This window comes from Sinohyriopsis cumingii, chromosome 16, assembly GCF_028554795.1.
Source record: "Sinohyriopsis cumingii isolate HCF-2022 chromosome 16, ASM2855479v2, whole genome shotgun sequence".
NCBI lineage: Eukaryota > Metazoa > Mollusca > Bivalvia > Unionida > Unionidae > Sinohyriopsis > Sinohyriopsis cumingii.
This window is the reverse complement of record NC_142976.1, coordinates 1423925-1451908: the sequence shown is the minus strand read 5'-3', so window position 1 is coordinate 1451908 and position 27984 is coordinate 1423925. Positions and strand designations below refer to the sequence as shown.

At 36.2% G+C, this 27984-nt stretch overlaps 1 protein-coding gene across 2 annotated transcripts in view; it reads left to right on the top strand.

The window, feature by feature from the left end:
* Nucleotides 1–27984, top strand: part of LOC149779811 (sal-like protein 3) — a 109361-nt gene that overhangs the window by 54996 nt on the left and 26381 nt on the right. The gene's annotated exons all lie outside the window — the stretch shown is intronic.

Sequence of the window (27984 nt, the reverse complement as noted above, 5' to 3'; positions counted from 1 at the left end):
ATTTCCTGTCATGTTATGTAAAATGGACTCGGGTTATTCAGAACACATCAGCACTGTATTAATGACATTAGCGTACTAGCTAACACAAGAGTAAATCAGATTAATCAGCTTGAGAAACTTTTGACTTTTCTTCATTAGGTCTGACTGTGTTTTACAGTAAATCGATCGTAAACATTTGACTTTGCTGTGAATTGAATGGATTGCATGTTTGAAGAGTGCAGATAATGTATCACAAAGAATTGACTAGAGTGAAAAATTAATGTGTAGCATTCATCTATTTCTATTAAATATTATAAATGGCATAGTTTGAAATTACCAAAAATGGAAATACATAATTTTTAAGAAAAAATAAAAACCATACAAATTACTAGCCTTAAATTAGTCCTTCAAAACCTTACGTGATGCCTTCATAAATAACAAGGGGCCATTGATGCCATGGCTTCAAATCGCATCCTGCATGTGGAGACAAAATCAGACACATCCACTTCAAGCTGTCATCATGCCATGATGGTAGGGTATTTGCATATGGAATATAACTTTGAAACTGTTAGGATCCCTACCATGTTCTATGCATGGATAATGGACACAAGGAGATAAATAAACTTCTATGGCCAACATGGGCCCTGCTCCAGGAGTTGGGGACTTGCCCCATCTTTGAACCATATAAAAACAAACCAGACATTGAGGGGAAAATCCATAGTATTGCAACATAAGCCCTTGGGTCAGGCCTTAGCCCTTGTTGGAATACCTTACAAGTATGAGGATATGCATTTGTATACTATAGACCTCCTTTTAATTAGACCACTTCATTGGCCTAGTAGTTAGAGCATCTTCCTCAGATATGGGAGGTTGTGGGTTCGAACCTGGGCCGAGTCATACCAGAGACTTATAAAAATTGTGCTAATAGCTGCATCACTAGGCACTCAGCATTAAGAGGTTAGTGTTAGGACTGGTAGGCCTGGTGTCAGGATAATGTGACTGGGTGGGACATGATGCTACATGTCTGCGGCAATATGCCTGAGTGCTAGACATCACTACAAACTGACACACTGCAGACATCATAGCAATATGACTGAAAAATTGTTAAAGCTACGTTAAAAATCAAAATCACTTTTCCAAATCATTTTAATTAACGTTTCATATTTAGGTTAGGTTATTTGTACAACCATATACATTTTGGATATACCTTAGGATAAACTAAACAACCCAAATTAGGTAATTCTCACCAGTTTTACATGGTTCATAAAATACTGGTATGTCCTGTTTTTTTTTCCAGTTCAGGTCAGTCACTCAAACACGCTTGTATGATCATCAAACTTGATACATGTATGTGTGGGCGTTTTCAGATGTACACCACTAGACCTAAAGTAGGTCATTGTGACTGCCTGTTGACACTTGAGGCAATAACTCAGCCTTTTGTGTCATGGTCACTTTCTTGGACACTGGCACATTTACATTTGCTAAGCTTGGTATACATCTGTATGGTATGATCTACATCACTGTCACAAAGTGTCCACTGTATACCTAATATTTTGTTATGCCTGTGACAGATGTGATCAGAACCAATGCTTAACATGTTGTCTTTCCATCTGTCTTTTGAATATCCATCTGTGTAGCATCAGCTGTTGTTGTTTTGTTGTTTTTTTAGTCTTTGTTGGGGGGTGGGGATAAGTTGGTAAATATGCAATATCTTGTATTTGTATTAGTGTATTTATCACCAAGCTTTGTTTACACCGGCATGATCTCAAAAGGGAAAGCACATCCAGATATTATCAGCTTATGAGGTGAAAGGTCATGGTCATAGGAGCCATTAAAGGTGTGGGGGTGTCTGTGCTTGAGGTTGCTTTATCAGGCTGTTTCTCCTGTTTCCATGAATAAACCAACATCACACATTTCACAGGAGTTGGCCATGTGACATTTTGTTTTCTTCATGGCATTTCAAAAGAAATAATGGCAGAAGTCAAGGTCATACCTGGCAGTTTGAGTTATTTAAAGCTTTACAAGTAAACAATCTCTTGTTTTCATGGATAGGTTGTTACCAATTGGCAAACATTAATAATAAATTGATTTATGTGGGGAGCAGTGATTGACATTGGAGTTAAATGTTTTTAAACATGAACAAAAGCTTTGATGTGACCAAGTGCATAATTAGGCATTTATAGTTTAAATATATCGGTCTTGGTGATTCACCCCTGGAGACTCGTTGCATTATATTTTAAATTGTTGTCCAGGATAGAAAATGTTTTATTAAGCTAGACGTTTCAAAGTGCAAAAGTATACTTTTATGTGGAGCTTAACTTGACAGCCATAAATCAGCCAAAATTTTAATATGTGGCATTTATATTTAAGATAAACTCTGAAAGAAGGAGCAATAATTCTGTATTTGAATGCTTTGCCATTAATATGTTTGAAAGAGTGGAAATTTGTCAGTGAGTAAACAAAGCAGGGATAGAATTGGACAAGAAGGAGGCACAATAGTCAATAGAAGTAGATGGATATTAAATTTGGTTACAGCTTGAAAGCTATATGTGCACTTGATTGTCATATCCGTGTTTGTCTGGTTGTCAGGTTGTAGTTGATTTGCAAATGTTATATGAAATGGAGAACTTTGTTTAGACCAGCCTTAGTTTTTCCCCTGATCAAATTATGTTTGTCTAAGCAATGCATTAATCATTCTCTCTGTTGCCAAAGTTGTCATAAGCTGTTTGAGCTAGAAAGAGGGTTATCTATTACAAAGGAATCTAGTATGAAGTGTGAAAGAATTCCACTATGTAGGACCTGAAATATGATTCATACCCACATCAGATCAAAATTTATCGTAGCTGCAAAATTGCATCCTGCAGGCAAAAACTAAACATTTCCACAGCACGGTGTCAAAACCATGTCTACAGAAGAATTAGAACTTGCTTTATTTGTTGTTTAATGACACAGCAGCACAAGAAAGGCAGTGGAGTAAAGTCTCTTGCACTGGTCACTTCATATATTGTACCTCATGTTCTGTGATATAACAGTGCATTAATTGGTCACTTCATCTATTGTACCTCATGTTCTGTGATATAATAGTGCATTCATTGGTCACTTCATCTATTGTACCTCATGTTCCGTGATATAATAGTGCATTCATTGGTCTCTTATTGTCATGCACACAAGTGTGACAGATTCCCCAATATAAGCGTATTAATTTGTCCATCACTCTGGATACACCTCAAAGAGCATTTTCCCTAATATTTTGAGTATTCAGTGGTCGCTTACTCTTGATGCCCCTCAGAGAGCATGTTTCCTAATATTACAGTGTGTTTAGTGGTCCATCACTCTTGATGCACCTAAAAGAACATATTCTCTAATATAACATTGTATTCATTGGTCCATCACTCTGGATACACATCAAAGAGCATATTCCCAGATATTGCTTTGTATTCAGTGGTCCATCACTCTGGATACACATCAAAGAGCATATTCCCAGATATTACTTTCTATTCAGTGGTCCATCACTCTGGATACACATCAAAGAGCATATTCCCTGACATTACTTTGTATTCAGTGGACCATCACTAGTACACCTCAAAGAGCATATTCCATAATATTAAAGTGTATTCAGTGGTCCATCTTAATATGCCTCAAATAACATATTCCCAAATATTACATTGCATCTTTTGTACCTTGCTATAACACACCTCAAATTAGCACATTTCCTATTATAACACCAGTATGGTCATGGTCATGGATTGCATTATATTGTTTTTATTAGCTCTACAGGCCATACACCAAGAGAGCTTATTGCAGTTCCCAACCTTTTTTGGCCATGACCCTAAACAATATTTCTGAGCCTAAATAAAACTGGAGGTACAAGGACATCCAATACTTTCAACTTGAAAGATTGCCATGAGTATTAAACACATTCATCGATGGTCTACTTGGACCTGAATAAAACTGAAGGTACAAGGACATCCAATACTTTCAACTTGAAAGCTTGCCATGAGTATTAAACACATTCATCCATGGTCTACTTGGACCTGAATAAAACTGAAGGTACATGGACATCCAATACTTTCAATTTGAAAGCTTGCCATGAGTATTAAACACATTCATCCATGGTCTATTGGGACCTAAATAAAACTGAAGGTACATGGACATCCAAAATGGTCACCACACGATCCTCTTAAAAACCTTTTTGTTGCCATTTTTGAATTTAAAGTCATTGACATGAGGCTTTCACCAGAAGACTTCATATGATGTTTTGTTGGTCCTAAATGATAATGGTGCCAAACAGATGTTCAGCATGGTTGCCTCAATGGCTGTCATGAAAATCTAATTGTTACTACTCCAAAATGGTTGGTAATATCAACAGTGAGTTTTCACTACAAGGCTACTTATAATGTTTAGTTGTTTCTAATTGGGAATGATGTCAGCAAGATGGCTATTATGGCCACCAATGAATCAATCTTGAAAATCTTTTGGCTCTTCCTGAACAAAAGTTAAATTAATATGGCATTTTCATTCAAAGACCTAGTATGATGCTTGGTTGATTCAGAATCAGAACTGGTGACAATTATATGTCCAAACCTACTTCCACACCATCCATCTTGAAAAGGCTTATAATGTGTTCCACAATATAACAAAGTGGTCTCTAACTATAAAGTTTATCACTGCTTCTCTTGGATCTTGTTATATTGGTTCTTTTAGCTCCACAGGTCATATACTGTAGACTGGTCATACTAACATTTTACAGGCCATTTGCCGTAGACCTGGTCATACTAAAATTTTACAGATCATATACTGTAGACTGGTCATACTAACATTTTACTGAAAGACTTTTTATGACATTTTGTTGTTTGCAAAGTAAAATTATGCCAGTCGGACCTCCAATATGACTGCCACAATGGCCATCTTGAAAATATTGTTAGTGCTGCTTTTCCTAGACAGCTGGTCGTATTGACACTGTTTTCAGCAAAAAGGCTTCTGATGATATATAATAGCTGGCCACAAATGAAAATGATGCCAATCTGATAACCAACATGGCCACCATGACAGTTATCTTGAAAATAAAAGGTCTTCTTAAGATGTCTTCTTGGTTCTAAATAAAAATGGTGCTGATTTGACCACCATGATGGTCATCTTGAAAATCTTTTTATTGCTGCGATGAGTTTTTCATGAAATGTGTTTTTACGATGCCTAGTTTGTTCTAAATGAAAATGATGCAAACTGACTCTCAGTTTGCCCACTGGGATGATCATATCTTGTCAAGGACATGCCAAGTTCGCCTACGGGATTAAGTGTCTGTTGCGGTATCCAATTGAGTCATCACAGCAACCCGACAGAAAAGAAAACTTGCTTTAAAAAGTGGCTGACTTTGCTGTGGTTGCTTGAATGTTACCTTTGATCATCTGTCAGCAAATGCAGCCAAGACACAAATTTTAACTAAGATGATTTTGATGTGCAATTCATAATTATTGGGAGGTCTCTTTACAGCAACATCAGTTTCATTGATTTGCGGATGTAGGTGGGGTCTTAACTAAAAGAAATAGTTGGGGAATGGATGTTGTGGGAGAAGCATACAGTGTTTGAATTGTAACTATTTTTTTTACACACAAATTTGTGCAGTTGTAGCTGATGATAAATAGGACCATGGGTTTCTGGGTGTCACCTGCATGAACTTGTAAAGTTTCTTCAGTGATTGGTTGAAATTGATTTTCTTTTGATTTATATTTCCCGTGTTTTGAATATGTTTGAAGTGGTAAACCGTTTCATATTTTGTATGCTTGTGATTCGAATTTATGCTGATTTATACTCAGAATATGTGGGATAGGTCCTTTTTGATCTTAAAGAATCTAAAATGTGATTGATGATAAACCAGTATGTAATCAATATTTGTAATGAAGCATTGAGACATTTCTACAAAATCAGTCATAAGATGCCTTAAAAGCTGGTTTTAACATTTTTTTTACTGATAGCTGTCATTAATTTCAATGATTTCAGCGGCAAGTCATCTGTCAAAGCAATGATATATAGATAGATATAGTGATTTTTTACAGTTTTGGGAAATGCTACTTTTCGTGTATTTTGTAGCTGCTACAAACCTTGAATTTAAAGACCATGACAAATAATACATGCATGTCAGCAATGGAATTGGCCGTCCCGAATCAAGAAAGAACAATATTTTCAAAACATTAAAAATTGATACAAACGAAAATACAGTTAAACTTGACTTATAAGATCAGTACCATTAGAGATCACCTGTCTTATGAGACCATTCTCTCAATGCACAGATTTGTTGATTATATAGCATTTAGGCCTGTCATGAGAGACCACCTGTTTTGAGTGACCATGGAATTTTGGCAGAAAGGATGGTCTTTCAAGAGTTTCTGTTGTAAAAGAATGCAGTGTGTATTCTACATATTTAAATGACCTAACATAACTGTTTCTTTTTTCTTCTCAATTATGCGTGTTTAGATAACCTGTGCATGATAGTTTCTTTCACATTTATCCGTATTTAGAGGACCTATGCATGAGTGTTTATTTCACATTTATACCCATTTAAAGGATGTATACAGGAATGTTTATTTCAGTTAAACCTATTTAGAGGAGCTATTCATGTTTATTTCACATTTATACCTATTTAGAAGACCTATACATGAGTGTTTATTTCAGTTATGTTCATTTAGAGGACCATACATGGTGTTTATCTCAGTGTTATACCCATTTAGAGGACTTGCATGTGTTTAAGTTGTACATATTTAGAAGGCCATGGGTGTTCATGTCAGTTGTACATATTTAGAAGACCATGGGTGTTCATGTCAGTTGTACATATTTAGAAGGCCATGGGTGTTCATGTCAGTTGTACATATTTAGAAGGCCATGGGTGTTCATGTCAGTTGTACATATTTAGAAGACCATGGGTGTTCATGTCAGTTGTACATATTTAGAAGGCCATGGGTGTTCATGTCAGTTGTACATATTTAGAAGGCCATGGGTGTTCATGTCAGTTGTACATATTTAGAAGGCCATGGGTGTTCATGTCAGTTGTACATATTTAGAAGACCATGGGTGTTCATGTCAGTTGTACATATTTAGAAGGCCATGGGTGTTCATGTCAGTTGTACATATTTAGAAGACCATGGGTGTTCATGTCAGTTGTACATATTTAGAGAACTAATTATGAGTGCTTATTTCACATGGAGTTTATAAAATGAGTTCAGTAATGTAACATTTTTTGTGCCTTGATTTCATGTTTTATTTGGAATTACATGTAATTCAAATATAAGATTGTATTTATAAGATTGTATTTATCTATGTGAAAAATAATGATATTATTAATGAAATTGCACTATAGCTTAGTTGATTGGACTGGTATATCCATTAGATGCCTGGATATTACACCTTTGGTTTGTATAATGTTGTGAGGTGTTCAAAAATAATTTAATATAGGAGGTTTAATCATCATGGTACTGTTATATATTTTTCTTTTTCTGAGAGAACACCTGTCTTAATTAAGGCACCTGTCTTTGGTTGTTATAGTGTATTTTCAACACAAGAAATATTTCTGCATTTGTCTCAGCTTAAAGATAATAATTAAATTCATGTACATTATTTTTACTACATTTATTCTATTGCATCAGTAAAGAGTCGATTTGATATCAGTTATATTAGTTACATTTAGTAGGCAAATTTCACATTCAGAGACTTTATAATCAGCAGTTTTGGCAATGGATTGTTGAGGTCCAAATGTATCCACTGAAATGAAGTTAAGGTGCTGGGGACATAATGGCTTAGTGGTTAATATGCCATACTCGCCTCCTGAATGTTCCAGATTCAAATCTTAATATCCAATCAACTTTATCTCATAGGAGAGCTGCCATATTGTGTCACTGGCAAAGGAACTTTATTCTACTTGTCTCAAATGGTATAACCTTACTTGTGTTGCTTAGCTATAAAAAAAACCCACTGTACCAACTGTGGCTTAAATATTTCCTACAAAGCTCTATAAGAAAAGCTAGTTTGCCACCAAGTTGTTTGGGTATCTTTTTAGTTCTCACATGCATGGCATAAATTTATGAAATGTGAAGTTTCTGCAGCTCTGCATTTTAAGATTTTCTATCTGTCATGCCCTTGTATGAAATTTCTTCAGATAACAAAATAATGGCCTAGAGGTTAGAGCGTCCGCCTCGGATGCAGGAGATCGTGGGTTCGTGTTAGGACTGGTCGGCCTGGTGTCAGGATAATGTGACTGGGTGGGACATCATGCTACATGTCTGCGGCATGATGCCCCAGTGCTAGACATCACTATAAACAACCACACTGCAGACATCGTAGCGATATGACTGAAAAATTGTTAAAGCTACGTTAAAAATCCAAATCACACACACACACACACATAACAAAATAAAACATGTATTAGAATCTTTTCATACCTTTGAGGAGTGGGGGTGTATTTTTTGGAATGTGGACATGTTGACAGTGTACTAAATCTCTTGTGTGGTAGTAGAGAAAGCGATCAATTAAATACGTTTAAATTTTATGACAAGAATAGATCTGTCTATCTATAAACAAACAAAAATGCATCATCTAATATATCCATTGGCAAAATCACAATGTCTCATCTACTCTGAATAATAAATATTCACATTTATTGAGATCTGAAGGTTATACTCAAATTTGTTAAAATGGCTAGTGTCTCGAATAATGCTTTTACAATGTTATTAATTAGTTTTGATATTCCTTTGTGTGGATTGATGGAATGAGATCAATGTATGGAAACATTCAGCTCTGTCATAATCAACTCCAACCTGTCAAACTTGATGGATTGTTTGAAGTTATTGGGTTTTCTGAAGAAAAAAAAACATGTGCAATTAATAACTGTTAGCCACAAATGTGGAATTATCAATCATCACATTGGGCAAGTCTTGATCTCGGGGCTTGTGATTATACATGTGGTACAATCTTGTGTGAGACAGTTGTAAAATTATTTGTAGTTTGTCAGATGAAAGATAATTATCAATAGTAGCCATATTTACTGTCATTTTTTATTACAAAATATTCATTTTAGTTCGTATTAAAAGTATAATTTGTGTCATTATACATGAATGTAAAGCAGGTCTCGGGTGCCGAAAATTCGTTACGCCTGAGGGCTGGGACTAAATTTCGAACTTGGTCACAACAATTGTTTGGACGCACGGACCCAGCGTGTACCCATTGATTATTACTTAATGTAAACAGCTGCATATATCTCCTAGGTTTTGTATATTAAAAAATGAACATGAAAGCTCCGAATGTGGTTTAGGAAGGACTCCAGTGAAGATTTACCTTGTCCCTCAGCTATACACCATGCACAAACTGTTAAGTAAAATGTATTTACTCGCAGTTCATCAGTTATATCAACACAATATAAAAATAATCATCTTTGCGATTCATTCAGTTTATGAAATAACTCAGCATGTGAGATCCCAAACGGAAGGTCCTTGGCCTTTCCCGTTAAGACGAGAAAGAAACCTCGGATATAATTCGACGCTATTTAGAACACTATTCCTAACTACATTTGTTCACAAATCAAGATATGACTGTGGAAGGACAGTCATGATTGGAACTTTGTCGGCTTTTTCTGTAGTAACAAATATCTGTGGCGCACTCCGCCAGATTTGAATAACCAAAGCTACCTGATTGATGTTTGCTCCTACAGGTACATCCAGGTTCTTTCTTGTTTTGATGGAAATGGCCGAGCAATCTTCCGATTCCTAGCGACCATGACATGCTGTATAGGTCGACATGTGATTGGGAAATTCTTCGACGGCTCATCACAAGCGTCTTTCGTTTTTTTAAATGTCCACAAATAAAGATGTCGATTGTGCAAATAAAAATGGCCAAGTCGTAGCAACATGCACTTTGTAGCTGAGGAGGAACCCATTCAAGATATGACAAAGAGAAACGCACAAAAAAATTCTCCACTGAAAAGAAAAATGATACTGAATTGAATTTGGGTCAGAAAAATAGTGTTATGTAATTTTGTAGACAGTTGTTTTTATATTACCAGGGGATAATTATAATTAATTTTGTTTTGTTTGTCGGACTTTTATATTTATGAAACTTTAAAGAAATCAGGAAGCTTACAAAAATCGCATATTTGGTAGGAAACAGCTCAAAACATCCATTTTACATTATTCTGTTCAAAAAGTTGGACGTTGATTTTTTTTTTCCAGTAATCTCATTGTAGTTTTGGTATTTATTGACAGATCAACAATTATCCCACCATTTTGTAAAGGAAAATAGACCGCTTCTGTGGCCTAGTGGTTAGAGCCTGCCTGAGATGCTGGAGGTCGAGGATTCGAACCCCGGCCGTGTCATACAAATACAAAATTGTACTAACAGCTGCCTCGCGTGGCGCTCAACATTAAGAGTTTAGTGTTTCGATTGGTCGGCCTGGTGTCCTGATAATGTGACTGGGTGGGGACATGATGCTGCATATCTGCGACATGATGCCCCCTAGACATTCACTTTAAACTGCCACACTGCAGACATCGTAGCGATATGACTGAAATTTTTTTTAAAGCTTCGTTAAAAATCCAAATTACACGCACATAAAGGAAAATACGACTTTGTGTTTGGTCTGTCTAGGTCACACATTTATTGGAGAATGGAGATTTTGATACTAGAAAGATCAGTTGCTGCAAGTCTGAGATTACTGGTATATTTTATCATCGGAGATGTCTTGCTGGCCCAACGCATGTGGAGAAATAATTTTACATCTCGAGTCTGTATTTACAGCAAAATATCGAAATCAATATTTCATTTGCGTCTTGTAAGCTTCTTTTTAAGAATGACCTTACAACCCGTGGGAGCTTAACAGGAGAAGTAAAATGGTTCCAAGTGTGAGGTGGCTGACAACTTGCAAATTCTGCTTAATGGGTTCCTGTTGTTCTAATCCTCTCAATATTCCTTAGTCATGTTCACTTTCATAATTCACTTATTAACAATATTGCCCCAAGCCAATATGATTTATTTTCTTGATATGGAGATTGGAATGGGTCCATCAGCCAGTATTAGAAGCCTTTTAGTGGAGTGATCGCAAATAGAGTAAGCATGGATACTCGTGAATGAAGGGATGGCAGCTTTTTTTTGTGGGGTTTAACTTCAAGGATCCTCTTGTAATCAAGTTTGTCATATGTGATACACACCCATCAACTTCTGTCAATCTGTTCGTTGTCTCCTTTTAACCAGCATTGCAGTATGACATATGGACATATTTTGTAGGCATGGTGTTTTTTCGGCATTGAAGGACTTTGTTTATTGCAATAAAGTAGCCGGAGGCAGTGGCGGTTTCAGGGCTGTGTGGGCCTGGTGCGAGATGAGGACAAGGGACCCAAAAAATATACTTTCTATATAACGGAAGTAATTCTGTGAAATATTTTTAGAACAATAGAGGTTTGTTTTTAAAATTAAATATATTGTTTAATTACCTGCTTTAACTATAATGTGTTTTAAACAAACTCCAAAATTTTCGACGCACCCCCACCCCCTGCACCTTACACACCTACCTGGCTAAGGTCGCCACCGCCGGAGGAGATACTATAAGAGTTAGTTCCCTTTCCAGCCTATCGATGTGATACAAGATGCACATATAATTACTACTCAACGCATGGTTTTAGAGTATAAATAACAGTGAAAATTAAACGTAGTGTTCGGTCACCTTTGCAATGAAGGACACGGTTTGAGTTAAATTTTTGAAAGGGTTCTAGACTGGCATTATGGAACATGATCGTTCTTGAATTTAAAACTCGTAATTATAATGACGGACCTTCTGAAGTGTTGCTTCATTTCTTATTTTAAATAAAATAAACATTCATAACTGCATGTAATGTAAAACAGCATTCTAGTTGCGAGTGTATATAGACCATTTGCATTCAAAAGTTCCGTTTTTGTGTCCATAACAAGTCCGAATTGTTTATCCCGTTTGCCCATGCTTGTCTTTCTTTCTGACATCATTATACACACGCATATTAATGAGGTGATATTGCATCGAATTGTCTGAGGTCACTATTTTTCATCCGATTTTGACCAGATTTGGATCATTGTTATGTGTCATCAAGATACTGAACACGTTCGAGAATGAGCGAGATCTGTGCATATTAATGACGTGATCTGATTGGCTGAGCATTTTAATATTTTGGTAGCCATATGTATTTTTTATGATTGAACTTCCATTATAGGCTTGCATGACGAGGAAGTTCGGTGAAGAGCAAGATTCACGCATATTAATGAGGCGATCTAATTTATAAATTTTCGAACTTGTTTACAATGTAGGGACTGATCCGATTTTGATCAGTCTTGGAGAATATTCTTTAAGGTACAAAATAAGTACACTTATGATTGAGTTCCATGCATATTAATTAATAAATGAGGCCAGTTTGCCTTTTATTGGCTGGGCTTGTCAGCACCTTAACTGTTCTATTTCAACCCTCCAATCCAATATGTACCCAATGGTGACCATATTCATGTCAGTACTTCTTCTTCCTGAACGGATGGTCGTACGGACATTACGTTTTCACACATTTCTTTTTGGGTTTAACACCATTTCCAGCGCATTATATGCTATATACGGTGGTCAGTATAACGGTGGAAGAAGAACCTGTGAATACCCAGGTCAGAACTACCGACCCACGGGAAATTAATGTCGGTATTTCTCACATACCCACATTGGTCGGGTTCGAGACTCGAACCCACGTGGAGGGAGGTGAGATGGCAGCGATCGGTAATGGCGAGTGCTTTAGATTGTTTGACCACTCGTGGCCCCGTTTTCATACAATAAATATGTAATGGTGCTTTCCCAACATAGCAACATTTTGGCCACATAAAAAGTCTTCCTACCTCTGCTCTTCCTGAACCAATGATATTGACATTGGGTTTTCACTACATCACTTCCTACAATAATAAGAAATTAATTCGGAATGAAAATGGCGCAGACCTAACATTAGCGCGACCGCACTGTTTTGAATGGTTTTGAAAAACATAGTTGATCTTGAGGTCAAGACCAAGGTCATTGCGAGCATTTTGTTATTCACTGATCTTTTTATTTTGTTTTCTTCGTATACAAATGAATCTTGACCTGGTCTTCTACTTTAGTTGCATTCTGATAAACAAATTGATATTTTGATATTGACTTTAAGGTTAAAGGTCTTGATTCGGGTAGTTTGCTGTTCCGACATGTTTATGAATAAAACCCAGTTTGTGGATATTTGTATAAAAAAAAAAAATACCCCGAGTGATCCCAGATAATGGATTTATATTCTTCTCCAAAAACATTAATTACTGATTTAACCGAAGAACAGTATCCAAGTATTCTTTACCCCCTGTACCATTAATTCTGTGAGCTAACTACATATCTGTGTGGAATAACGATTGTAGCTATATTTGGGGGGGGGGGATTATGTTCGTATAGTTTATTGGCTAAAATCACAAAGCCACAAAGGAAGATGGTTAGACTTTGTCTCACTTATTAACCTTGGATTTTTTTCAAATCACCACAGATTTCTGATTTGCCATCATTGCCATGATTATAACCAACGTTAGTGCAGGCACAGTATCTCAACTCGTACAATCTTTCTTCCTATGGAAATTCCTATGGAGATAGATATAAATCTTCAGCGGATGGTGTTGCGTTACATGTTCCTTAATACGGCATTTTAAGCTCTGTCCATGCAAGTGAACTTTCTGAATGTTTATTTTTAAATGTTTCTGTTGAGATGTTTTGCATGAACTACTTTATTCTGTAAGAAGAGCATTGCTGTCATAAAGGTCATAAAGGTCAGTCTGTTGCCTCTTCATTGATTACTTGTCGAAGGTAAAGTAAACCTCCTGCTCAAAACGTAACTAAAGAGTTTGTTTGGCTGTGTTTTTTGCAGGTAATTTAACAGGGAATTAAAATTCTTAAAAAAATGTAGAGTTATGTTATTTCCAAGAAATTACCGAGATGTGGAAAGACGAAGTGATGGCTGAAAACATGGGCAACCTGACGGGAATCAAATTTGTCTCGCGTGGTTGTAAATTGATGAAAATATGATTATAGGGCAGCTGTCGGAAGAGTCTCAATAATGATACCGGTCTGTTCAGCAACATTTGTCTTGGCAGATTTGTCAGGTCACAATCATGAAAGCTTTTACTGAAAGGAGTAAATTCAATAAACTTGCCCCAGGGGTGCAGCAGGGGAATGAGAATTAATATTAATTGCATAAAAGAGATATTTTTGCGTACAAAAACGTCAAATTGGAGAGAAATATACGAAGCTATTTTTCTTTTTGCAGTCCAGTAAGAAAACACTGATATATTTTAATAAAATTTTCTTCAAATTCTCTAGTATCCTGGCGTTTACTAGTAAATTGAAAAAGGACGGATTTTTTTTTTTAAATCGGCTCAACGAGAAAGTAATAGTATGTTATTACAAACCACATAGGAAAACCAGAGCAATAAAAGTAAACTTATAGATTGTTAGAGTTTCACACTGAAGTAGAGTTATCTCTCAGTTTGTACAAACTACCAAACGAATACATTAATGTAGGCTTTTAGATGTCATGCAGAGGTACAGTATTTTCCGACAACCTTATTTGAAAGCAGTCGCCTTTTAAAATCAGTTTGTACACTGTTATCTTACCTTTCACTGAACAAAGATAGTTGATTGTATCCAGATTAGCTGCAGCCTACAAATCGGTACTTTTTATTATTTTATTGATATTTAAAATTTTAAAGAAAATCAAAAAATGAACCGAACATTGCCTTCTTGTGGCTGTTTTGGACGAATGTTTTATAACACCAAATCCTTCAGCATGGCACACCTCGGCTGCCATGACAAAGGATTAATAAGATGGTAGAATTTGAACGCGCACCCCAGTCGAGTAGCAACCGCCTAAGCTACCCCTTAAAAGCCGAATAAGGGTCAGTCACATCAGATAATTATTTTATGGGAAGGGGGCCACGTAATCGTGCATTCCGGGGTGGGTGTGGTGATGAGACAATTTCTTGCAATGAAAAGACTCCTCTTGTAGCTGAAAGTTTAGATAACACTCACAGATATAATTGAGAAGTCAATTTTGTCAAAATGTTTGTGAAAACCTGCCGCCGTAAGAGCATTTTCTTGTACATTCTTAGAACTCTTTCTTTACTTTTTCAGTTTGGTTTCTTAAACGTATCGCGTATTTAGAAGAAAGTTTGAAATATGGTTCAAAAAGTTTGCAAATAAATTAAGAATATAAAAAGTTCATTAAAGCGCAGAAAGGCGTGGTAGTTCTATTGGTGAAGTGTTGGATTCCTAATCTAAGTGTCTCGGGTCGATACCCGCATTTGTCAGTCCAGTCGGCTGCCTCGCCATGTCCTTTGCAAAGGCATTTGCCTCACATTCCTCGGTATTATGTAGCCTGTAATGTGTTGGAAGTAATGTTAAAGCCATTGGTTTAATTTGTGAAGTAAAATTGGAATGTTAGATATTTTCAAGGTTATTTCAGATGACGGATACTGCTTATTCAGATCTTAAGTAAATAAGACACTGTCGGTTCTTTTCTTAATTCATTTTTTTCCCGAACAAAAGTAGGCGTTTAATGAACTGGGAGACATTTAATTCTTTTCGTCATTGAACCAGGCTCAATAAACTTCTCGGATCTTCTAAAACCCTGATCTCTTTTGAAATTCAATCTCTTATCACTTGAAGCTATGTGTTATATATAATGCAGAGATTACATACACTTGCTTACAAGATTTTTGAAATTGATACAATTTATATTTTTATTTTATCTTTCCATTTACATTGTTTGCTGGATTGCAAAAGATAGACGCGAAATTCAAAAGATAGACGCGAAATTCAATATATGACATTATCATACAGTGACTGGCCTTTCAACGCAGGCACTCGTTTAATCAGAGCTTAAAGGATCCTTTGCGTGGTATTAGAGCCGTATTCTATCTGAGCCATATACTTAAGTTGTCAGTAGCTAACTTTGATAAAGTTCTGAAAGTTCTGAATATTTTGCAAACATGCAGTGGACAACCTTTCAGATAGTTCTGTGAGTGTGTTATCGTGGTAATATGGATTGTATATAACTTTATTATTCTATATCAGCACAATTTGTTTGCATAATTCTTCAACTAATATAAATCTTCGGAAGTATAAAGGATCAAAGTGAAGCACATGTTGGCCGAATATAATAAAATATTATTTTATAACGACGCAAATACAACTGGGGGTCTAGTTATAGAATTCGTGATGATATCAATCATGTTTTTGGCGACAGTTTTAATTGAACTTGCACTGAGTATACTAAATTTGACATTTGTTGGTTGGAAAAATTGAAGTTGTAAGAAAATGAATTATCTGAAGACATCATCTTAAACATTGGTCCATTTATCTGCATTTGATAGCTCTATTCCCTATTTGCAACAAACAGATATTGTAACAAGTCTGAATTACCGCTCACTGGATTCGATAAGTTGAATTATGCACATGTGAAAAGATCCTTTATGTGTCATTCTTTTCCATTTGACCTGAGCAAATAAACCCTGATACGAAGAGAGAGTATCATTACCTGTTTAGAAGCCATTCAGATCTCAGGTAATAACAAGCAGTTGAAACTTTTCGTTACTCTTAGAGGAGATGAAATGTTTCTTTTGTCTGAAAAACACCGATAGCTCTCTCTGAAGATGACTGTACTTGCGTTATTAGTAGTAGTTGTAGTTTAACGACATATCAGCACACTACTGGCTATATTATATCAATTAAAAGTAAAGTTCGAAAAATGTTAAGATAAAGAACTGGTCCCATATTAGTTGTATCAGGTTTGATACAGTAACGTACATTAAATTTTGTACTTCAGCCATTGACGTCATTGAATGATTGGTTGGTATTTAACGGCACATCAGCACATGAAAAACTTTAGTGCTGCGCTACTGGCAAACTGCGTTGCATAGGGACACACCACGGTAATTGACGCGGGCAAGCATTGGCAGGTTTCGAAACCACAACTCACTTAGTGTTAATGTCGGGATGCTGATCACATAGCCATTGAGAGAATTTAAAATTAAAACTCGGGACAGTTAGGGTTTTGAGCTCCTTAAGTTCATATTGGTAGTGATCTATTATCGATCACACGGGGCACATTTCACACGAGTTTGATATAGGTGGAGGGAAGAGTATTTAATTAAGTGGTAGTGATCAAGGTTAAATCTCTACTTTAATCCATTGAATCTCAATCTGTCTGACATGAACTCTCTACAAGAAAGACATGCTTTCTTCATAACGCTGTGCTGTGCATGTTATATGCAGTAGTACATAAGGACACTATTGCCAGCTGTATATCATAAGTACTTTTCCTTTGTTACTTTTCTCACAGAAAAAAAAAAACTTGCACATGCAGAGAGTAAATACTATCACTTCCATCACAACCAGCAGTAAGGATAATAATGCGATTATTACATAACATCAATTATTGCTCGTCACTTAGCATATTTATAACTAATTTTATCGATGCAATTTAAACATTTTATGACTACACTGCCTACAGACGAAGATTCTTGATTTGGTTCTCTCCGACCGTCTGTCCATCAACCCTTCTGTCCATCCGTCCCAACCGATAAGCTTGTTAGCAAGATCGCTGAGAAACCACTTTACATCTTGATAAATGACCAGGCTAGATTTCTACGCAGATCAAACTTTATCTTGATTCCCTTCCCCCCTAAACACCTTTTTGGAACAAATTATAAGGATCGTATTTTCCTGTCTGTTTGTGAATTGACGAGAAATGTCGTGCAACTCTAGCTACGCCGTCTCAGATATGGATATGAAATGAGGCAGTCTGTAGATTTCCACCCATGTTTTGAAATGTTGATTAGTATTGTGGATGTGGCGCCAGACAGGGTTGGACATTTTTTCGTGGATGGTGTAATTGTGCATATTGGGAGATGTAGATGTGGAACGTTTAGGTATACATGGCACTAGGGGAGGGGTGAATACTTAACATGTGTATGGAAGGAGAGCAATTATGCCACTGCTTTGTTGCATAGTTAAATTTTAATTTGGTTCATATTGTTGACTTGTAATGTTTTTTTGGTGAAAACGTTTCTGGCAGTTATATTACAACTGCACGAGTTAGGTTATAGGTATGGCTGTTGTGGAGGTTAACGCCATTTTCCAGCACATGATAAGCTATACATGGCGGCTAGTATAACTGGTGGAGGAAGAACCCGGGAAAGCGCCGGAAAGAACCACCGACCCACGGTAAGCTGCTGGCAAGCCACCTTTTCCAAGCCAGAGACTCAAACTCACGTGGCCACCTTGTCCAAGCCTGAGACTCGAAAACGCAGAGATGAGATGACAGTGATTCGCGAGCGCTTCGGCCACTAGGGGTCTCGCATGAGTTTCGTAATTCGAATTACTGGGCTTGCTTATATGCTTATAATCATTTGTCATTGTCACAATTTTTGCATTTGTAATGAGTTTTGTTCCTGACTTTTTGGACTTGAATTGTTTTAGAGTGAAGATTGGTATACTGTTACAGAGACCGCTCTAATTTGCATATGTAGGTGAACTGTTTAGATTTTTATGCCACTTAAAAGATATTTCCAAGCTTTTTAAATTTTCTCATTTATTCTTCAGACCTGGAAGTTTTTGTCAGCATTTGGTTCATGATATGTGTATTTCAAACAAACGTCTCGTGTATACGCAAGGCATAAAAAACTGACAGTGGTGGAATTAATTCAACTTTGTAAGCGCAATCTGTGCATCTATCTGTATGGTTCATGTACTTTTGTTCCCATAACTATATGTTTCGAATATTTGGAGCACTTGTTTATGGTGCATTAATGTGGATGTATTATTATTATTATTATTACTATTATTAGTAGTATTATTATTAACCATGACATTATGCACATACATATGTTTAATAGTTATTTACATTAAAAACGCACTGAATGTGATATCAGTTTTCAAAACTTTATTTTACTGGTTATTATGGATACAAGAGCTTTAGACATGCAAGCTTCACACACATTTACAGATAATATCAAGGTTACTATTTGAAGAAGATAATTGCTTTGCATGAAACAATTTATTTAAACTCCCAGTTCTTTCCAAGCCTACGTCCTTGATCAACTCCTGATTAAGGCAGATTTGATTTTTTTTGTGGCATAAATCGCAGTTAGTGTGCATTGTGTGCCATTATATCAGCAGACCTTGCTCAGCGTTGTGAAAATGATGCAAAGAATTTATGATCGGTTCTTAAATACACTGTTCTTGAATGCATTTACTTTCTAAATATCTCAAAAATTGCTGCATATAACATTTATCAGTGTAAGTCATCTATGACGATATATAGGTTGTATAAGATCAAGATTATTACCGTAACTGATTGACGAGACGTACAAGGCATGTTCATTTGTTTACAGCGTAGTGACAGAAAGTTCTTTTGCATGAAAGGACACAGTTTCCATTCATTGCGCATGACATAAAGCTAACTGAGATGTTGATATTTGTTTTAGAGAACATTTCGATAAACTCTCAAAATGTTTGCCTGTGTTAATATCTTCAAATAATTTCATTTTGTCATAGTGGGTTACCCGTTGGCTTTCAAAATGTGTAAGCTAGGTGAATAGTGGAAGGCCCGTCTGAGCCTCTTGATGCAATCTGCAACACTCTCGTATTAACCTGTCGCGTGTAGACACCCATTGTCTGTTGATATTCAGCCAGGTGCTTATATAAATGAGATTTTGATGTAATGACTTTCATGTTGGCATATCGTATGTGAGTGTCCAAATTGTTTATCATGATTCACAAAAATCTAGATATTGAAGAATAGTGTGTACCGGTATGCATCCGATGCCTAATTATTTTATACTCAGTTTGCAGGTTTTATTTAGGTGGATTAATTAAAATTTCAAGAGTTCTCTGCTTTGAATCAAAAGTTTAGACGAAAAAGTTCAACTTCCAAGCAAGCAACTCCATGTGTTAGTCATGGATCGGTTCACCTACTCGGCATGGACTCGAAGGTCTTACAGTTGTATATTTCGCTTACAGTTAATAAACGTTAAAACGAGTAAATTTTGCCCCTTGAAAGTTTAAGAATGGCGGTCAATTTTCTTTAGAATATGCTGTTCTATAGTTCTTTCTGAATTAGAACGACTTTTGTTACTGTATTGCTTTGGATCATTTGTAGGTTAGGTAAATTTCATTTATCCTAGCTGTTGATTTTTAAAAAAAGTGCAATCACTGGATTATTTTGGTCTAATTTTTACAGTGCAGTCAAGGTCAGACGTGCAATTAACCCCTTGATAATCGACAGGTTCTGACATTCCGACTGAACAACCATCACTACAAACAAACATTTATCTGGAGGCCGGTCATCTCTGCTATCCAACGCTTCTTGGTTTACTATTCTACATTACCACTGAGGCCGAGTAATGCATGTTTTAATGATTTCAGACTCGCCTGTCAGTGCTGGGACCTAGGCATCACTTTTCTGATGGTGATGTCGGCATGGCGGCAATGGCATAGTCGTCGTCGTCAGTAATTTTTTATGATTATGTGTTGACAGTTTTGAAAGTCACATTATTGATGGAAACTTTGGCTTAATATGTTACAAATGCCCTAAATATATACCCATATACGCTTGGGTTTCCTCGTCAAGTTGTTTATCGACTCCGGGTAGCTGGGTGATGAAAGGCGCTCACTGCCATCTCACCTCTGTCCGAGTGGGTTCGAGTTTCAGGCTCAACTAAGTCGGTGTGCGAGAAAGATTGCTAGTATCATCCCGTAGGTCAGTGGTTCTTCCCGAGGTTTTCTCGTGTTTTTAAACTATGTTATCATATCTGACCTGGTCCGATTTAGTGATGCATCACAGAGGGTTTATCATTATTGTCAAGGAAGTAAGGGGAAATAATTTCATAGAGACGCGAACGACGTACAGTCCGATTTCTTCAGAAAAAAGTCATTTGCATGTCCGAAATGCAGTGCGGTTTTTATTTATTTATTTATTTATTTATTTATTTATTTATTCGAGCTCACAGTGTTCATTGTTGCTAAAGGTATAACTTCTTTAGGCACACACAATCCAGCATCGCATGGCATCAGCGTTCCCTCTAAGCGAAAGGTGGACGTGCGCGCTGCATTGTGCAAGCATTACGGTGGCTTTAGCAAAATCTTTAGATCTTCGTCGATTGCGATGCGCGGGGCGCGCAGCTTAGAGGGAATGTTGCATGGCATGATGGGAAATCTTATATTTTCACGAGAATGTAATGTTTTTTCTCATGTGAAAATATAGGAATGAAAAAATTGTGAACATTATTTTGCCAGTATGTTACTGTTTCACACTTAAGTATGTAATAAATCTGTATATGCTTCATGTGCAAGAACGTTGACAGAATCGTCATGTCAGTGATAAAACTGGCCCAGTGCGTAACATGCCAGTGCCACATTTGGACCAATGATTTAATCTGAGGGATTGCAAAATGGCTTCCCTGATAAATGATTTCAGGCAAGATCTTGAAGGAAGACGGGGATAAGTATAATATAAGTATATATAAGTATCATATAATATAATCTTATTTCATGTGTCAAGACATTATATGAGTAATTCTTTTTGTTTTATTTCTGGTGTAATTCGTCTGCACAGTGGTAAGTGGATTTTGCTATTGTCCTTAATTCATTTTTGTGAGGCTCTTTTTAGCCCTTATTAGAGTTCTCGTGGAATATATGTATAAACGTACGAACGTATATATGTATTTATTAGCGTTTGACGGAACCTCGGAACAATAATGAATATATGGTACCATCTCATGATATGTTAAATCTGTTAAAAGCCCTTTAAAATAACTGTGGCTCGTTTTTATATATAATTATGTATATACTAATATAATTTCAAGAGGAGTGACTAATCTATTACTTTATTTCAGATTAATGCTTTGAGTCAATATAAACGGATTTCTAAAATCTGATTTGTGTAAAAAATATGTCTTTTTAATGACATTTTATATATTCTCAACGGAACTAATGCAAGCTCAAAAAGAAGAATGGAATTTATACGATTAGACTTTTGTACACCGCTGTCTGTCTGTCGGCTTGACTGGCCCATATATTTACTGGCTCACGGTAATTGTCGACAGTTCTCGACGAGTTGTGTGGTGGCAACAAGTGTTCAAAGTTTATATATCTCAAGCACTATCCCATCCCATTTGGGCCCCGTTTTCCTTATCATGAAATCTGACAGAGTTATGGGGCTACCTTCTGTTCCCGAGCTGTCATATCTGGCATTCGGCAGTTTTTATTTCAGATTCCAGATATATTCTCTCCTTTCCCCTGAAAGTTCTCATTAATAACATCAAATTGGTAATTTGTCATATCCATGGCATGGTAGTAATGTTTACAAGGACATATGATAGAAGTTGCAGTGAACGATCCGCCTCCCGTCTCCCAGCTGGTAATGGGATCCAATCTGCATGCTGGTGGATCTGGAAATAAATTTTTTATTGGTGGCTTGGTACACGTTTAAACTTGATTTTTGTTTGTAAAACACCCATGCCCACATTGCAGAAAAAGAATGTTACGCCGGAAAGTAAAATTACAAAGAAACAATTAATGAAAATCTTACCTGGTCAGCAACACGTGTATACAATTAGGTTTACCCAATTCCAGTTGTCTGTTGGTTGTTTGATGTTTTGGGGAAAAACGCCATTTCTCAGCGTAAGAAAGTTATTTGCAAGAGAGAACGAAAAATTCATGTAAACGCATGAAAATCTCATATTAATCGCATAAGCCTGTTTTGTACAAAATGTACATTGGTCTCTTCATTATATGTTTTGTGAAAGAATGCAGACAATGTATTTCACGGCAGAGAAATACAAATTAAACAATGAAAGGAAAAATATTTCTTTATGGAACGAAAATCTAATCTAAACATGCCAGCCGCATATGCCTACAAGCTTGGCTATTCAGGCCGTGGTTATGTGTTTGTATTACCAAATTTCTGCTGAATGATCCAAACGAGATACCCTGGGAGAGGGATCCAAAGAAAGATGCCCCTGCTGCAAGCAGTAGGGACATACAATGTATCAGGCCTCTAACTCGGTATCTTTTTTTTTTTAAAGTACCACAATTGTTTTAAAAGTCAAAAGCTGTTAACTTTGGTTTTACTATGTCGAAACAGTGGTCCATAACATTAGATTAATCCAAAATTAAATATTATTTAATTATTCATAGAATATTAGAAATTTAAAATATGGTTTTACATTAACATATATGCAATAAAAATATTGTCTTTTGGATTTTAAAGCAAAAATGTAATAACGAAAAAAGTTGTTGGGTCAGCTATGACATTTTGCTATCTTTATTTATGCCCCGCCAAGACGGCATATAACAGTACCTTGTTTTTTCATCCGTCCGTCCGTCCGTGTCACACCTCAATTAGATTTTACGTTTAGGTCATATATGGCACTGTGATGGGGTATTCGAGGTACATGAAAATATTTATAGTTAACGAAAGATATCCCTTTTTGCAAAAATTCCCAAATGCACGTTAGTTGTTTATGCTAATAAGAAAATGGATTATGTGCTAAACGTAAACGTTATAATAATCTAGTTAGTCACTGTCAGCTTATGATTATGTTGCTGCCTTCATTGTATTTGTTTTTTTAGGAGCTGTGTAAGGAGATGACCTCGATGGTTTTATATCCATAAACTCTAATAATAATGTATGCATAGTATGTAATATTGCTTCATTTTCGGGTACCTTATGTTTACTATTGAATGTTGATTGAAGTCGTCTATTTTGATTTCCACTAAAGAAGATCAGCAAGATGAAATTGTCACTCAAACTTTATTTTGGTAGTTATATGACTTCATTAATGATGTGGCTTCTGAAAGGAAAATAAAAATAAATGTAATAATCATCGAAAAGCTGTTTATTTTGTATTAGATCTAATTTGATGAAAATTTGTAATGCATTTTATCTTTGGTCTTTGACTAATATTTGGAACAGGGGTTTGTGGGATGACTTGTATTTCATTGTTCAGCTTTCAATACTACGACACGCTCTATATGGTTGTTATTAGCTTGAAAATATTTATAAAAATGTAAAAACGCAATAACAGCACTTAACAAATTATATGACTGTGGATTAAATGTTGCTACAGTAAGACCTTAAAGTTGCACCTCTCGCTCTCTCTCTCTCTCTCTCTCTCTCTCTCTCTCTCTCTCTCTCTCTGTGCTTAATGGTTTAAAAGTTATCTGGTTTGCTGTAACTAAGTGGAAGTCAGAAGCCATTGCATTAGTACAAATTACATTACAGACGTAGTAGAAAAGTGAATATAGTTGAATTTTAACATTTTAAATGAAAGCAAAACCCAATATGAATCTTGTAATGCTTCAGTTCTTCGTGCAGTTCTGGTTTTGTTGCCTAGATGGTGGGGGTGGGAATTAAAGTGTTCCCAGACAAATAAAATGCCTTTATGAACACGCCACGGAAGCCTTAAGGCCAAGAAAAAATATGTGTGTTTCCTATTACACTGTTTTAAAAATTACGGTAAGAAGGTCGTTTTTAAAATAAAAAAATATTACATATATTTTTTAATGTGCATTTTGGTTGAGGGGGAGGGAGCTAGGATCGGCAGTGAGAGAAAGGGACGGTGGGCGGACCTGAACCACACATTTTTGTTTGGCTTAAATTCGGTGGTAAAAATCGATCATCTTTAACGCTCAGCTACCTCGGTTGCTTTATGCAACCCTTTGGTTTGATCTGCAATTTATTATTTCACATGAGACTTTTAACACGAATTTTCATTCCAAAATAATTTTATAGAGCACGTGTAATAATTTCCACGTGTTGCTAGCCTTGGCGATTGAAGGATAACAGTGTTGATAGCATACTGAGAACTACTGATTTTTTATATAGTGCAATGACTTGGAAGTACATTAGGAAACCTGGCTTCTAGGTCTCAGCATAACTTTGTTTTACAGGACAGAATGATGTCATGTGTGACATCATGTGCTGTATACATGTATCTGTATATCTCAACACGCGTATGCCATTGATACACCAATGATTCCATTCCAGGTGTGCAATACGAAAATATGAATTGAAAATCAGTATCAAAGGCCAAAAGTATTAAAGACGAATTGTGATATGCGCATACTTAACTAAATAGCAGAGTAGATTTGTGATAAAAATACTTTATATAAAATATCGCCCATTTTAGCAAACAAGTTTTATCTGAAATATCTGGAGTGGAGTATTATTAGAGGTAACTTGCAGTGCATGTGTAAAAATAATAACATGAATCTTGGGAGGGGGAGGAGCCGTAATTAGTTGTAGCTTTTATATGAATCTTTGGAGGGGGATGGGTTGTTATTGAAGGTAACTTGTATACCTGTAAATAATAATATGAATAATACATTCATCAATATTTGTTCATAAAAATATTTTCCCTTATATAAAAACTTTATTGATCGCGTGGCTTATGGATGTTACGCTGTATTTAGTTGTATTGAAGTACTTATTTGTTTATTATGTGTTTTGCATTTTTCCCTCGCTTTTGGATGTTTTTAGGGATCATGTGAATATAACAAAAGACGAAATTGTAAATGACATCTTTCAACATGCAAGGTTTTTATTCAAAGATAAATATACGTTAGTCATAGACGTTATCATTTATGTCACTGACAGACCAACTTTCGGAAGAGGGGTGATTGTGTCATGTTTCATTTCTGGCACAATCAGAAATACATAAGTTATGGAATTGCAAAAAAAAAATATTATGAGTAAATAGAATCTGCAGTTTTTATAATATGCACGTGTTTGTTATCGAATGGCATGCTGGGCACGTGTATTTTGATAGGTGGAGAATATAGCAACATCAAGTCGTTATGATCAGATATGATTTTGTATTTCATTTATTTTTGAGGTGTTTATTTAGTGCAGAGTACATTAATTGACACGACCGTTGAATGGAATTATTTAACGGATAATAGCCCGAACTGGCTGATATTGTAAGTCATATTAGACATTGAAAATTGAACTGCAGACCCAGCACTGATTTAGGTTAAGATTGTGAGAAATTACGAACTCGTAAAAAAAGCAAACTACTCGTGTCATCGCTTTTTCCAGAGGTTTGTAGTATGTATAAATAGTGTTTTATCATGACATTTTTAAAGTTTGGCAGATATGACATGCAAGGAAACATTGCGCGCAGAAAGGGTGGGACGAGGGGGGGGGGTCTGAAATACCTAAATCTCGCCACCTCAGCAACGTTCCCGTCCAGCTCCCTGTCTAGGTATTTTTTGACAGCTTGTGTCTGTTTATGCATTAGACATACTATATATGACTGCATACAGCTCAGGCACCTTCAGTTATCAGTTCAATATGGAAGTCTCGCTCTCTTTGACTTGACGTAGAAGCGATGTCACGAGAGTTGGGAACATTGTTGGTTTTAATAGTTGGGCTGCTTCGGTTGAGGCATAGTTACGTAGAAGCGATGTCACGAGAGTTGGGAACATTGTTGGTTTTGATAGTTGGGCTGCTTCGGTCATTTTTTGTCTAGGTACGAGTTTGATAAATGAATTGGACAAGTGGATGAATCTCGTGAAGTGGTGAATGGTTAAAACAAGTATTATACATTTTCTTAAATTTGAGGTACCATGTCTTTATGTTTTCATTTCTTATAGCAGTTTTTTGAAGGTCTTTCAACATGATTATGAAAAAATGGGTACAGTATTTTTTCTTCGTCTGTTCGCCGTCTTTAGGATCGCTTTGTTTTTTCTTGATATGTTGATAAAAGGGTAGAAATGAAACAATCTGACATGAACACTGCAACTTAAAGATTTATCTGTTGTTGTCAAAGATAATCGGAACCTTACCTGACAAAATCCAGCAGATGCCGAGTGCTGACCTTCCATTATTGCCATGACGATAGATGTAAATGTACCAGAGCTGATCTTTCAATCGCATCTGCCATACCATATAGAATAATAGCATACATTACTTGCACGGACAACTCTCACCCGGGGATCAGAATTTGTGGGCAGAAATTCAGTAAAGCCTTGTACCTACCCATTAATTCAGATCCCGAGGATGGGAATCGCATTTCCCACACCAACACATATGATAGATTGTTTTAAGTTTTTTCTTTCATGTCTCACTTGGAAATGGTATCGGGGTGTAAAACAAAACATGGTGTATAGTTTTTCTCTAAAGGTTTTACGTCATTAGAATGAGTATACAAAGTTTACAACAGATGCTTCATGTGCCTCATTAAAAAAGATGACAAAATGGTCGTGCGATACAGATAAAAATACCTCATTTCAGATTTAAAAGCTATCCGATGATCTCTCTGTCTCTGTCTCTCTCTACTCTTACAGGCTCCTTACTCATCTTTTGTTTTATTTGATGAATCGACACACTCGTTCGCAATTTTCAAACTCTCCGTATCATGTTTCGAATGCATGCAGACTTTTGCTAGTTCGGACCTCCTCGGCTATTTACGAAACTGAGAGTGAGAAGTTGCGAATGCATCAAACTTTTTTCCATTTACAACTCATCGAACTTGTTTGTTTTTTTATTCACAACTTCTTGGTCAGTCATACAGTCTCCGTTCCCCCCCCCCCCCTCCAAAAAAAAAAATTCCCGCGAATAAAATGCATGATTATTTTTTCCCGCTGAATTACTGCGCTGACATTCACCCGCGGCATAGTTTTGTCTCGCAGAAATAACAGAGTTGGTTCCATTGGTATCGACTTGATCTCTGTCCGCTCAAATATAGACAAGGTTCATTTAGGCATTATCCGTCACACTAGCCTTTTTAGTTTCTGTTGTAAGAGCACTCCTTGATAAAACTTGTAATCTTTTTGTAGACTTGACGCAACCATGAAAAGTGAATTAGACCTTTGTCATTTGACAAACGATGCATCTCATCCAGATATATTCCAAAATCGATCGAAGTTTAAACTTCAAAAAGTCTTGTTCAATAAATCTG